Source organism: Gigantopelta aegis, chromosome 3 (assembly GCF_016097555.1).
Source record: "Gigantopelta aegis isolate Gae_Host chromosome 3, Gae_host_genome, whole genome shotgun sequence".
NCBI lineage: Eukaryota > Metazoa > Mollusca > Gastropoda > Neomphalida > Peltospiridae > Gigantopelta > Gigantopelta aegis.
The window spans coordinates 38,724,471-38,738,588 of NC_054701.1; the positions used below are offsets into that span (position 1 = coordinate 38,724,471).

Genomic DNA, 14,118 nt, shown 5'->3' on the forward strand with positions numbered 1-14,118 from the left:
ATAATCAACAAGTATACATGTATTGCTATATTTAATTAATAAAGCAGTAAACATGTGACGGCTAGGCTATTATATATAACAGGTGTAGTTATTCTGCTCTATCCCACCTCTTGTGAACAGGTTGTTATGTAATACTTGACGCGTCACATCAGGCATTAGTCTTAGAACTGAAGAAACGAATGTACCAGTCTGTTGATTTTTGTGGGATGATGAAACACCCCCGAATCATGGTCTAGTGTTTATAAATGTGTTTATTTGCTGCACAGGTGTTACATCGTGGGTAATGATGTGTGGGCATTACACATCATTATAGATTTAGTTCTGATGCGTATATCCCATATCATTCAATTTGATGGCAGATGTATGAAACTACTCCTGCATTATTTACAAGCCTTAAAGTCCCTGAATAATTGTACAAGGTGTTGGATTGGTATGCATGCATATTCAACTAAATATTTAATGCAAACTACTGTTTAAAGAATAGAAGGAAATGTTTTATTTAACGATACATCAACATATTCTATTTACAGTTATATGGCGTTATAGTTAAGTACCACACAGATATTGAGAGAGGAAACTCACTGTCGCCACTTAATGGGTTACTCTTTTCGATTAGCTGCAAGGGATTTTTATATGCACCATCCCATAGACAGAATGGCATATATACCACAGCCTTTGATATACCAGTCATGATGCACTGGTTGGAAGGAGAAATAGCCCAACGGGGATCGATCCTAGACCGACCATGCATCATGCGAGCATTTCACCACTGCTCTACATCCCGCCCCCATTATACTGCTTATAATCAACAAGTATACATGTATTGCTATATTTAATTAATAAAGCAGTAAACATGTGACGGCTAGGCTATTATATATAACAGGTGTAGTTATTCTGCTCTATCCCACCTCTTGTGAACAGGTTGTTATGTAATACTTGACGCGTCACATCAGGCATTAGTCTTAGAACTGAAGAAACGAATGTACCAGTCTGTTGATTTTTGTGGGATGATGAAACACCCCCGAATCATGGTCTAGTGTTTATAAATGTGTTTATTTGCTGCACAGGTGTTACATCGTGGGTAATGATGTGTGGGCATTACACATCATTATAGATTTAGTTCTGATGCGTATATCCCATATCATTCAATTTGATGGCAGATGTATGAAACTACTCCTGCATTATTTACAAGCCTTAAAGTCCCTGAATAATTGTACAAGGTGTTGGATTGGTATGCATGCATATTCAACTAAATATTTAATGCAAACTACTGTTTAAAGAATAGAAGGAAATGTTTTATTTAACGATACATCAACATATTCTATTTACAGTTATATGGCGTTATAGTTAAGTACCACACAGATATTGAGAGAGGAAACTCACTGTCGCCACTTAATGGGTTACTCTTTTCGATTAGCTGCAAGGGATTTTTATATGCACCATCCCATAGACAGAATGGCATATATACCACAGCCTTTGATATACCAGTCATGGTGCACTGGTTGGAACGAGAAATAGCCCAACGGGGATCGATCCTAGACCGACCATGCATCATGCGAGCATTTCACCACTGCTGTACATCCCGCCCCCATTATACTGCTTATAATCAACAAGTATACATGTATTGCTATATTTAATTAATAAAGCAGTAAACATGTGACGGCTAGGCTATTATATATAACGGGTGTAGTTATTCTGCTCTATCCCACCTCTTGTGAACAGGTTGTTATGTAATACTTGACGCGTCACATCAGGCATTAGTCTTAGAACTGAAGAAACGAATGTACCAGTCTGTTGATTTTTGTGGGATGATGAAACAGGCATGCATCACAATGTTCTGTAATACATGTATTATTAACCATATGGGCTCAAATATACAGGGTAATTTTTTTTTTTTTCTCTGCACAGTGTGTAGATTGCTTCTACAGCCACTGATTGGCTGGCTTAAAAATCACGATGTTTGGTTGCTTGCTTGCCATTGGCAGAACTTCACTTTCATTCATATAATGTTTCCATTCATGAGTCAGATTACACATGTATACGTTATACGATCTACAAAGATTTACAGAAAAAATTTGACTCATTTGTTTCATAAACATGAAATGGTATATTTTCATAGGCAGCAGCTTTAGTAGTATATAAAAATAATTATTTTCTAATGCAACTGCAGTTGTATTATTTTGTACTGTCAACATTTGGCTGTAAAAAGAATGCTGTTATGCTATGACATTTACACTTGAATAAAGTTACATCGGTAGATATACTGATGTCAAAGATTACTGGTTGCTAACTATTTGTTAGTGAAATATTGCATGTGATAGCAAATCGAAAGTGACTTGTAGGTGTTTAATTCTTTTGTTTTGTATGATCCTATAGCGTTAAAGTTTTTTTATCACTTTCATAGGGATTGCACAAAGTAACTTTTACTGGCCCGAATCCAAAAACCACTGGCCTCGGACATCGGGCCATCGTATTCTAGAACCCCTGGCATTTAAACAGTCAGTATTTGTTGGTGGTCCTGACATGCATCTTTTCAACACTGTCACATAAGACTTATATTTGACCTGATTGTTCCTTTAATAATGCATCCTCATACTGGACACAAGAATTAACACTTGCACATGTGACCACACACAGTAGGGGAAGATCCGCATTCTGTAATGGGGAAGGAAGGACATGTTTTATTTAATGACACACTCAACACATTTTATTTACGGTTTTATGGCGTCTCAGACATATGGTTACGGACCGAACAGATATGAGACCTGCTGTCGCCACTTCATGGGCTACTCTTCAATTAGCAGCAAGGGATCTTTTATATGCACAATCCCACAGACAGGATAGTATATACCAGGGCCTTTGTTACACCAGTTGTGGAGCACGGGCTGGAATGAGTAATAGCCCAATGGGTCCGACGGGGATCGATCCTAGACCGACCATGTACCAAGAGAACGCTTTACCACTGGGCTACATCCCACCCCCTTGTAATGGGGAGTCATAAAAAAAAGTCAAGTTTGAATTTGCCCAAAGCAAATCAGCCAAGCTCCTAAAGTAAGTGAGATTTGTACTAGGCACTCCACGAGTATTCGGGCACGGGTCGAGTCTAGCACGACCGAGTATAGAAAGATTTGAGTTCGTTCACAAGAAGAGCACTCTCATTTAATTTATAATATTTTCCCCTCACTTTGCCATATGCTTGCCACCGGTTACATTATAGGGCTTTGAGACATGAAGGGAAAACAAAAGTTGAATGTTACGGACGTGGAATGCTATAAAATTGCATTAATTGGCATGTCCATGTTCAGCGCTGGAATTAATTACGTTATTTTACTTTATTCCTTAGTCTCATTATCATCTAGTATAAGTGTCGGGTACTCGGGTCCAGTTGAGTTTGACCCTCAAGTACTAGAGTCCAATATTTTGGACTAGTGGAGGCCCTAATCTGTAGGAAGGCTCAGGGATATGCTCCTCTGAAAATTTTGATTCTCTGTGACACATTTTCATGCTGAGTTAGATTTGTACATTATGCATTGGTATAGCCAGAGAGGATGTGGTGGGCATGCCTTCCCCAATCACACTTCTTTTCCCCCCAACCAAGCTATATGTATTTTTCTGTTGCTGTGATGGTGTAACATAAATGACTATAAGGTGTGTTTGGCTACCCTCAAAAATGTTGGTTTACTCCTTCAATATAAATTCTGGCATTCCTAGTGCACAGACGTAGGAAAGTGCCAAACAGGGGGGTGGGGGAGGGCACACACACATATAAATACATGTGAAATTTAAAAAAAAAAAAAAAAAAAAAAAAAAACGATGCTGCTGCTCATCCTAAGCCAGTGTAGTGTCATAGATGATATTTTGGTATAATATCCGCCCGGTCCCCTCCATTATTATTTTTAGTTAGGGTTGTGGGTTAGGGTTAGGGTTAGGGTTAGGGTTTGGGGTTGGGGTTGGGGTTGGGGTTGGGGTTGGGGTTATGGCTGGGGTTAGGGCTAGGGTTGGAGTTAAGGTTAGGGTTAGGGGAAGGGGGGACCGGGCGGATATTTTTCCGATATTTTTTAAAAAATTCATTAATTAAAGAGGGCAAATCAAACATGGAGGTGGGGACAAGGGGATCCCATGTGACCACCCCCTGGATCCGCCAATGCACAAACACAACATCATAAACATGGTCCTACACAGTCCTATACGCAGGCTTATACGTACACACATAGTTACATATATGCAATTAAAAAGTAATTTAACAGAAACAAGCATCAGGCCTAATTTAGTAATTATTAATTTATTGAACAGCCGTTTCCTAGTTCAATATTTTACATTCTACGAAGCCATGAATAATTTTGTAGTCTGTATTCCCAGTATTCATTTGTGGGCTTGTTATCTGTCACATCATTCTGGGTTCAACATTCGTTAAATTGTTACAACTATCAGTATCTGAGTATGCAAGCATGTTAACTTACGGAACAGTAGGACTGCCGCTGCTGCTGTAGTAACCTGACAATCTAGTTAACACTATATCTTCATCAGAGTATTTGTCGGCGTAACTTGTTAACAATTATTATTACCCTCACACCATACGTCAAGGTGATCGATCAAGCGTTCTGTACAGCAGTGTATTACAAACCATCAGGGGTGAAGGCAGAATGCTGGAACAGCCATGGTAGACCGAAACTGCGGGATATGTTCAGGAGGGAGAGCGTTCGCAGAATCTTACTAGACAGGTGTTGGCGCTTAATATTAAATTAATGTGATATGTTAGACAACGGTGGTACCAGTTAAGTTGTTCGCGGACGCTCGCTCTCCTGAACATGTTACTAAATTGTTGTGATAAACTTGATGAGATCGTCGGACTGTGACCGAGTCGAACGTTGGTGTTTGTAATCATAACTGAGCAAATGTTCGATTATTATACTCTTTAAAAAAAGTAGGGGAACTCTAATAAGATTTTACAATTGCCAAAATTGTAAGGTATATTAGCTGTGGGGAATGGTTATATGATAATAGTGAATTAATTGGGCAAACTTTACAACCGGTAATTCAGTATTACAGTAGGTTTTATGACCACCAAAGATCTTGAAGATCGATTGGGGTCAATTTGAAAGTTGACGTTTTTTTAACAGTAAATCGCAAATTCAAACAATAAAAATGACTAAAAACAAAACAATAATAACTGTATGATCAATAGAATGAAAAAGATTGACAGAAATAATGTTTCGCAGTGAAGGACGAAGGACATGGTTTATTTAACGACGCACTCAACACATTTTATTTACGGTTATATGGCGTCGGGTATATGGTTAAGGACCATAGAGATATTGAGGGAGGAGACCCGCTGTCGCCACTCCATGGGCTACTCTTTTCGATTAACAGCAAGGGATCTTTTATATGCACCATCCCACAGACAGGATAGCACATACCACGGCCTTTGATGTACCAGTCGTGGTGCACTGACTGGAGTGTGAAATTGCCCAATGGGCTCACTGACGGGGATCGATCCTTAACCGACCGCGCATCAAGCGAGCGTTTTACCACTGGACTACGTCTCACCCCACTCCACAGTGATTAATCAACCTTCTTGGAAATTGTCGAAATCGAGAATGACACCCCACGCAACTGCGTGATGCACGTACAAACTATGGAATGTGTTTCGGTGTGTTGGTAAAGAGACCTGAACGTTCTTTACTAGGAAAGGAATGTTTTATTTAACGACACACTCAACACATTTTATTTACGGTTATATGGCGTCGGACATTGGTAAAGGACCACACAGATATTGAGAGGATATTGAGACAGGATAGTACATACTACGGCCTTTGTTACACCAGTTGTGGAGCACTGGCTGGAACGAGAAATGGCCCAATGGGTTCACCGACGGGGATCGATCCTACACCGACCGCGCATCAAGCGAACGCTTTACCACTGGGCTACGTCCCGCCCCTTTCTTTACTAGGAGGTCTGTATTAATGTTCAAGCACGCTGTCATGGGCATACACATCAGCTATCTGGGTTGTCTGAGCGAGAGAGAGAGAGAGAGAGAGAGAGAGAGAGAGAGAGAGAGAGAGAGAGAGAGAGAGAGAAGAGGTGGTGGCCTTACACCTACCTATTAAATTGTTAAACTCGCTTTGGGTGGGAGCCGATACCGGGATGCGAACCCAGTACCGACAAGCCTACATGTCTGAGCCAGACCTGTTTTAACATTTAGTCTCTGTGGTCTGAAGTCGGACATACTTATTCCCGTAGATCTTGTTCACCTTTAGATTAAATAATATCCACGTTAGTAATAAAATTGGGCAAATGTCTAAATGGGTAATAAAATCGACTACAACTGTATATAACGGTTGTAGACAACGAGTCCTCATTTCAAATATTCCCTGCCTTGCTTTGGTGTTTGCAAGGAAACATTGCCGGATTTATAAGGGGGCAATTGCCCCGGGCCCCCTGCCAGAGACCCCCCCCCCCCCCCCCCGAATTTGTCATGTAATTTAATTTCTATGTCGAGGGGCCCACGAACCTGAAGTGCCTCGGGCCCCCCAAGGTTTAAATCCGGCCCTGCAAGGAAATACTACTTTGATATCGAGTAAATACCATATGTTTATCTAAAATCTTTAGTTAGTGTTGCTAAATGTGTTCCTTTTTGGACACTGAACTAATTGTTTTGATTATCATTGGAGAAAGAGACAAAACTTGTAAAATGTACTCAAAATTACCACTAGCGCGCTTTTTTGTTCTAGTGTTAAATAAAAAGGTTTCAACATTGAAACGAATAACAAATCTCTGTGGCTTTGACAAGAATCTCCCCCCCCCCCCCCCCCCCGTTTCCACGACTGGCATATCAAAGCATAGGCGTACGGGCTCCCATTTGTATTGTAGGAGGGAAGGCCGATTTCCCCCGAATTAAACAGTAGTGCCCGAATCTGGGTTACAAGGTTTATTCATAATAGTATTACTGTCAAACAGCCAATATAGGGTTGCAAACGAATCGCCACACATTTTTACATGGATTACAACTATTATTGTGGGTAGAATTATGAAAATACATGGTGAAAAGTATTTAGGCCAGCTCATTTTCCACGTTATCAAAAAGAATACCTTTTGATTAGACTTAATGCTACATAAATACAACAGGCAATTAGAGAGGTCTGTAGTGCTTTGGGTCACAGAGATACCTAATAATGTGGGATTCCAAACAAGATGAGTAGGCTATAGCATGTTAAAACAGTAATAAGTCTAGCTGGTTTTTAATTTGTATTCAAACAGCAGACTGCTATGATCATGGCGGTGCCTGACATGATATGTGATTTTATAATACAACATAAGTACTTTTTTTAGAAATTTGTAGTTTAAAGTAGTAATTATACTTGTTTTACAAAATAGGTCCATGAATGTCATCATGTTTAACGATCCTTATGAATGTTTTCGAGGACGTAAACGTCAAGCAGGGGAGTTTGTGAGGAATTCAACTAAAGCACCCAGCATAATGTGTTATTATACTAAACATGCATAAACACCACTAAGGCGTCTGAGTTTTATTTCTCTTTGTTTAGACTTAAAGTACTTGGGAAATTCCTCCAAGACACTTGGGACATTAATATATGGTAAACACTGTCACTGGAGTTATCTTAAGGAACCCAGGACAGTAGTGGTCTGCCAGTATTGGTCAGGTGTGTGTGATGTTATCAGAGTGACTGAGGTGAAAGACAGTTCACTGAGAGACTGAGAGAGAGAGACAGAAAGAGAGAGAATATCTGGCCAGAGAGAAAGACGTTTGGGGCCAACTCTCCATATCATATACATTGTCTATATGTTATCATCATGGATTAAAGAATATAATCAAGATCGAACTTGTGTAGTTTTTGTGTGAGGGTGCTTTATGCACTCGGCGCATCTTGTCTGAAGGGGGGGGGGTAAAACCCCAGACCTCCCCCCCCCTCCCTGTATCCGCCGTGGTTAAATATAATATGATCTGTAAGACACAGATCTGTAGAGGAAGTAAAATGTATGGCAGTGTGTGTGACGTGGACATAAGCATACGGGCTGATATTCGCATGAAGGAATGAAGGAATGTTTAACGACACCCCAGCACGAAAAATACATCGGCTATTGGGTAAACTATGATAAAGGCAAATCTAAAGTGATGATCAACATCAATATAAAAATTCAACAGTTAAATAAGATATTCGCCTGAATTTATAGGTTTTAAGTCAAACGAAAATGCCCGAATCTCATTAAAGTTTTTTTTTCTTCACATTTGCACTGGCAAACATACACGTTCACATATGTACACCGACTTAAAATGTCCCCCTACGGGCGTGCCCTACTCGCATATTCATGTTCACAACTGGGAACGCTGACGTTCTGATTGGGGTTTTTTTCTTTCTTTCTTTCTTTCTTTCTTTCTTTCTTTTTTTCTTCTTCTTCTTTTTTTTTTTTTTGTCTTTGGTGATGGGAGGAGGATGGTTCAGGAGACTTGCATGATCACCCGGACATTTTTTATAACAAGAAGTCCTGAAATACAATTTCCTGCATTCTACAAATAGCAATATGCAAACAGCAGTGTAACAATGAGCTGCCTCCCAAAAATGCAATTAGCGTGTCATCGTAGGTATTCCATACTCGATACAGAAATACTCGTGCTTCAGTTTTATCGTAGATGTTCCAGTGCTCAGCTGCCTTTATCCCGGTATATTTGGGGTCGGGACATAGCCCAGTGGTAAAGAGCTTGCCTGCTGCGCGGTCAGTTTAGATCCGATCCCCGTCGGTGGGCACATTGGACTATTTCTCGTTCCAGCCAGTGTACCACGACTGGCATATCAAATGCCGTGGTATGTGCTGTCTTGTGCATATAAAATATCCCTTAATTGCTACTAATGGAAAAATGTAGCGGGTTTTCTCTCTGAGAATGTATCGTCGGCGAAATGACAAAAGGTCGTAACTACGCTTTTGGCGAGAAATCACTTTTTGGAATTTCCAGAGTTTCTGCTTTTGTCAAAAGATTGTAACTATCGGCCTATTAGAAAGTGGTTGACTGTCACATGACAAATAGTCGTATTATAACTGGTCCAAGAAACAAAATAACAAAACGTCGTATCTATAAAGCGGGAAGCTATAGTGTGAACGGAAGATTCAACCAAGGTCTGCTGCTATCGGAGATGGACAACCCGACACTACATCGAGTCCTCAAAACCGTCGCGGGTCCGCACTACCGTCCAATCACCAAGACCTTAGCAGACTCCGATTACCGGCAGTTCCTCCAGCATCTTGAGACCACCGACTACATCGGATCCCCCTAGACCCCAACCTTTCCTAGTACAGGTACCAACCTCCTTTATTGGGCTAGTTAGACTTTAAATGTTTTAGAAGCAGTTCAAAATTCAATCAGAACACGGCTCCCACTCGGTGTTACTTCAAGTTTGCGAAGTGTCTGCTATTTGGTCCGCGCTCGCGTTGACCTTACTAAATGGCTTTTTTCCAAATTCCGCCCACCTCAAACTTACCCCCCCCCCCCCCCCTGCTCCGGAGTTAGTCACTGGCGAAGTCAGAGGCTAAATCCGTGGTGGGCGTGCCTGAACCTTCGTGGATAGGGGCACGTAAAATGAGTTGTCCTGTCCTGTCCAGGCTCTATGGGGAGACACCACAGCATCGTAGAGGTCTAAAATAAACGAGCTACTCTCGATTCACTAATAACAAAACCTATGTTAGCTCGGCCATTTACCTTTCGACCGACCGTTCAAAATTGCGCCAAATTCCCTCAATCAAAATTGCGCACCCTTTTCTCTTTGGCATTTAACTGCACCATTCAAATTCCATAGCACCACCACCACCCCCACCTGCCTGCTACCGATTTGATCGGGCTGCTGGTGCTCCCTTGCACCTTCCAGTGCAGGCGGTCCCTCCTCTCCCCTCCCCACATCTTTCCTGTCTTGGACGGAGGAGCCGGCCTTGGCCGGCTCTTGTGCCCACGACAGGCGTGCGCTACACCAGCTTGTTCTGAATGTGCACGTAAAACCCTGTGACCTGACCTGACCTGTGGACATGACGCTCAGCATTGCATTATGTTCACACATTACATGGATTACATGTAAATAAAACCAGTTAATTACACCTGATTGTATGTGTATTTAATCCATGTATAGATCTTGCCTCATTCCTTCAACCTGTGTTAAATTCTAGATCAAAATGTCGTAACTGACATTTTCAACGACATTTCAGGTGTAAAATGTCGTAAGTACATTCGTAGACCTGACACATATGGTACATCCACTATTAAGTAGTTATCACTATTAACTGTTAATATGTTCGCATAACAACGACTATAACAAAATAACGTATTTTTCGTTTTTTGCTCTCCTGTAAAATTTTGAAAAGTGCAGTTACGAGATTTTGTCATTTCGCCGACGATAAGTCAAAATTACCAAATGTTTGACATCCAATAGCCGATGATTAATAAATCAATGTGCTCTAGTGGTGTCGTTAAACAAAACAAACTAACTGTCATCCCTATATTAAAAAGAAGATGTAGTTTGACCAATACTATTTTTGATGGTACTTTGTTAAGGATCTTGTTATTTTTTTTAAATATATATTTGTTTTAAAAATAATAATAATAAAAAAAAAAATAAAAAAAAAGATTTTCAGTTTCTTTTTGATGCAAAATGACAATAGATTTCATATTGCGTAAATTGTCATTACTATTATATTATTAACAAATCATTTTATATTTTTGTTTTTCTTTTGTTGTTTGTGTTGTTTTAATATTACGAAATGTATTTATTTATATAAAAACATTTTTAGAAGGAATTCTCACGTGAAATAATACTGACTAAATAGAAAAGCGTTCACACTTAGCATTACACAATCGGACGAAACGGGTGTCATACCATTGAAGGGGCAGATAACCCATATAATGGTAGGAAAGGTATGTCACACGAGTTGTTCCCATTTAGAAAGCTGCTTTTTATGGATAACATTTGTTGTGGTTGTTGTCATTGTGGAAACGCATCAAGCATGAAACAAACAACATGAAGGTCGGCTGAATGTAGGTGTTGTATTATTACAGTGGCAGATTGTAATGTAATGCATGTTTATTCCACAAAACAACCAAAACGTTAAAAATTAGAAAATCTTGCGGTCTGTAAACTGAAGTGTAAATGGAAAAGTGTTGGATTTGGTGGTTTAATATGCGAGGCCCAGATTAGGTTTGCTCAGTGTTGTTGGGAATATTTGACTGATCTTATCTCGTCCCACCCCCAATCGCCAATTAAAAAAAAGAAAAAGAAAGATAAAATAATAAAAATCAATAAATCAATCAAATTAATAAATCTATATCTATCTATATCTATCTATCTATCTATCTATCTATCTATCAGTGGATATCTCCCAAGTTCGCTTTTGCATGCAATATTGGTGCTATTCTTTCCGACTTGGAAGTTTAACTTACAAAATTTTGTGTGTATTTTTTCATATGGCTCGTTTTCTAATGTGTCCAAAAATGTGTGTTGGTTGTGCTTTTTTAATCTTCCGTAGAGTTCGCTGCCCCATACCTCACAGTTATATAACAGGATCGGTTTAATAAGAGAGTCAAAAAGCTTATTATAAATATATGGAGGAGGGTTTGTCCCCCCGAAAGTCATATGTAATTTAAAAAAGGCCTTTGAGCCTTTCTTGCTTAGTTCTAGTTTTGTTTGTGTGAAGTTTCCGACAGAGTTTATGTTGCATCCTAAGTATGTGTAGTTGTTTGTTTGAACTATTTCATCTTGTTCCAGGTATAATTTCAGATTAGTGGGGCTTTTTCCTTTTTGTATTATCATAGAATTTGATTTTGTTGGGTTAATATTAAGGTGCCATGATTTGCAAAAGTTACTAAGCGTGTTGAGGCATTCTTGTAGACCGTTGGCAGTTTCAGATATAAGGACTAGATCGTCGGCCCATAGCAAATGTGATATTGTTTGTTTCTGGAGCGTTACAGGTCATCTATATATATGTTAAACATAGTAGGACTTAAACTATCCCCCTGTTATACTCCAATGTTAGAAGGGAAGTGGTCTGATACCCCATTTGAAAATTTTACTGCCACTTCTGTCTTATTGTACATGGACTTGATAATATATATACACTGGCATAGGAAACGGGTGGGGGTGGGGGAGACAAGGGGGGCACTTTGTAGCAGCAGCAATGGTTTTGATATATTTTTACATGTGTATATATATATATAAAATATAAAACCATCGCTGCTGCTGCTACAAAGTGGGGGGCACATGCCGCCCTTGCCCCCCCCACCCCCCACTTGCTATAGTGTTCACTATTCGTTCAGCTAAACCTACACACCATTATATTACTTCTTACCCTGAGAAACTGTATAATAAAAAAGCATTACTAATGTTAAGTGTGGTCCTTTAAATCCTCATTTTCACAATACATTTATAAGATTAAAGGTTATGGAGAATTAGTAGATGTTTCATAACTGGATTACACACGTAAATGATTTTAAAAAATCACTGGCATAAAAAGGGGGGAGGACATAAGCCCCCCCCCCCCCCCACACTTTGTAGCAGCAGAAATCGTTTTTATATATTTATACATGTGTTTATATATATATATATGCAGTGGCATAGTGTGGGTTGCCAGTGCCTGGGGCAAGGCAAGTATTGCGCCCCCATACCAGTGGACCGTTAGCACTCCCCGAGTCCCTTCCACTAGTCCAGAATTTTTCACCTGGGGCAACCACCCCAGTGGCCCCGCCCATGCTATGCCACTATATATACTCTTCAAAAAAAGAAATGCAAAAGGGTACAAATGGGTTATAACTCCGATTTTATGTTTCCTACCGGTTCATGCTTTGTGAATATAAGGTCATTGCATGTCCCAAACACATTCCCACGGTTACATTCGATAAAACGCAGCTACTGTACAATAAAGTTCCAAAATGTGAATATTCGCAAAAACGCAGCCACGTGCAAACCATGTCACCACTGCACGTGCGTTGTCTGCACGTGCAACATGAACACCGACAGTATAAAAGTGCAGGGTGTTCGCTTGCCTGGCCTCTGTATCTGGCCGACAGTTGACAATCCAGGACATGCCACGTCTCAGTGAACCGCAGAGAAACAATGCCATCGGCCGACTAGACGCAGGCGAATCCAGAACGGCCGTTGCCAGGGCATTCCATGTGTCCCCAAGCACCATCTCCAGACTGTGGGACCGTTACCAGCAACATGGATCAACACGTGACCTCCCTAGATCCGGTCGACCACGGGTCACTACCCCCGGGCAGGACCGCCACATCCGGGTACGCCACCTTCGGGAACGATTGACTACTGCCACCTCCACAGCCGCAGCAATACCAGGTTTGCGCAGGATATCCGACCAGACCGTACGGAACCGCCTACGTGAGGTAGGAATTCGTGCCAGACGTCCAGTTCGAGGTGTCATCTTAACACCACAACACCGTCGACTCCGACTGCAGTGGTGCCAGATTCATCGACAATGGCCTCAACTGCGATGGAGACAGGTGTGGTTCAGTGACGAGTCCCGATTTCTGCTCCGACGTCATGATGGAAGATGTCGCGTGTATAGGCGTTGTGGTGAACGTTATGCGGCAAACTGCGTGCAGGAAGTGGACAGATTCGGCGGGGGTAGTGTCATGGTGTGGGCAGCCATCTCACACACTGGCAGAACTGACCTGGTCCACGTGCAGGGCAACCTGAATGCACAGGGCTACATTGACCAGATCCTCCGGCCACACATTGTTCCAGTTATGGCCAACGCCAACGCAGTGTTCCAACATTACAACGCCAGGCCTCACACAGCACGTCTCACAACGGCTTTCCTACAGAACAACAACATTAATGTCCTTCCTTGGCCATCGATATCACCGGATTTGAACCCAATTGAGCATCTATGGGACGAGTTGGACCGACGCCTCCGACAGCGACAACCACAGCCCCAGACCCTGCCCGAGCTGGCAGCAGCCTTGCAGGCCGAGTGGCCACCATCCCCCGGGACGTCATCCGTACTCTGGTTGCTTCAATGGGCAGGCGGTGCCAGGCAGTTGTCAACACACGCGGAGGCCACACCCGGTATTGACTCCAGATGACCTTGACCTTGGTGGTGTGTCCTATC

The 14,118-nt window shown here is 41.3% G+C and overlaps 2 protein-coding genes across 2 annotated transcripts in view; one reads left to right on the top strand and one right to left on the bottom strand.

The window, feature by feature from the left end:
* The window catches only part of LOC121390136 (synaptic vesicle 2-related protein-like), a 46,411-nt gene extending 41,817 nt beyond the window's left edge, over positions 1–4,594 (bottom strand). Inside the window, exon 1 of the mRNA XM_041521885.1 lies at positions 4,461–4,594. The gene's annotated coding sequence lies outside the window, so the exon portion shown is untranslated. The remainder of the gene's footprint in view (positions 1–4,460) is intronic.
* A 6,386-nt stretch (positions 4,595–10,980) lies between these two features.
* Positions 10,981–14,118, top strand: part of LOC121368016 (calcium/calmodulin-dependent protein kinase kinase 1-like) — a 197,136-nt gene continuing 193,998 nt past the window's right edge. Inside the window, exon 1 of the mRNA XM_041492525.1 lies at positions 10,981–11,035. The gene's annotated coding sequence lies outside the window, so the exon portion shown is untranslated. The remainder of the gene's footprint in view (positions 11,036–14,118) is intronic.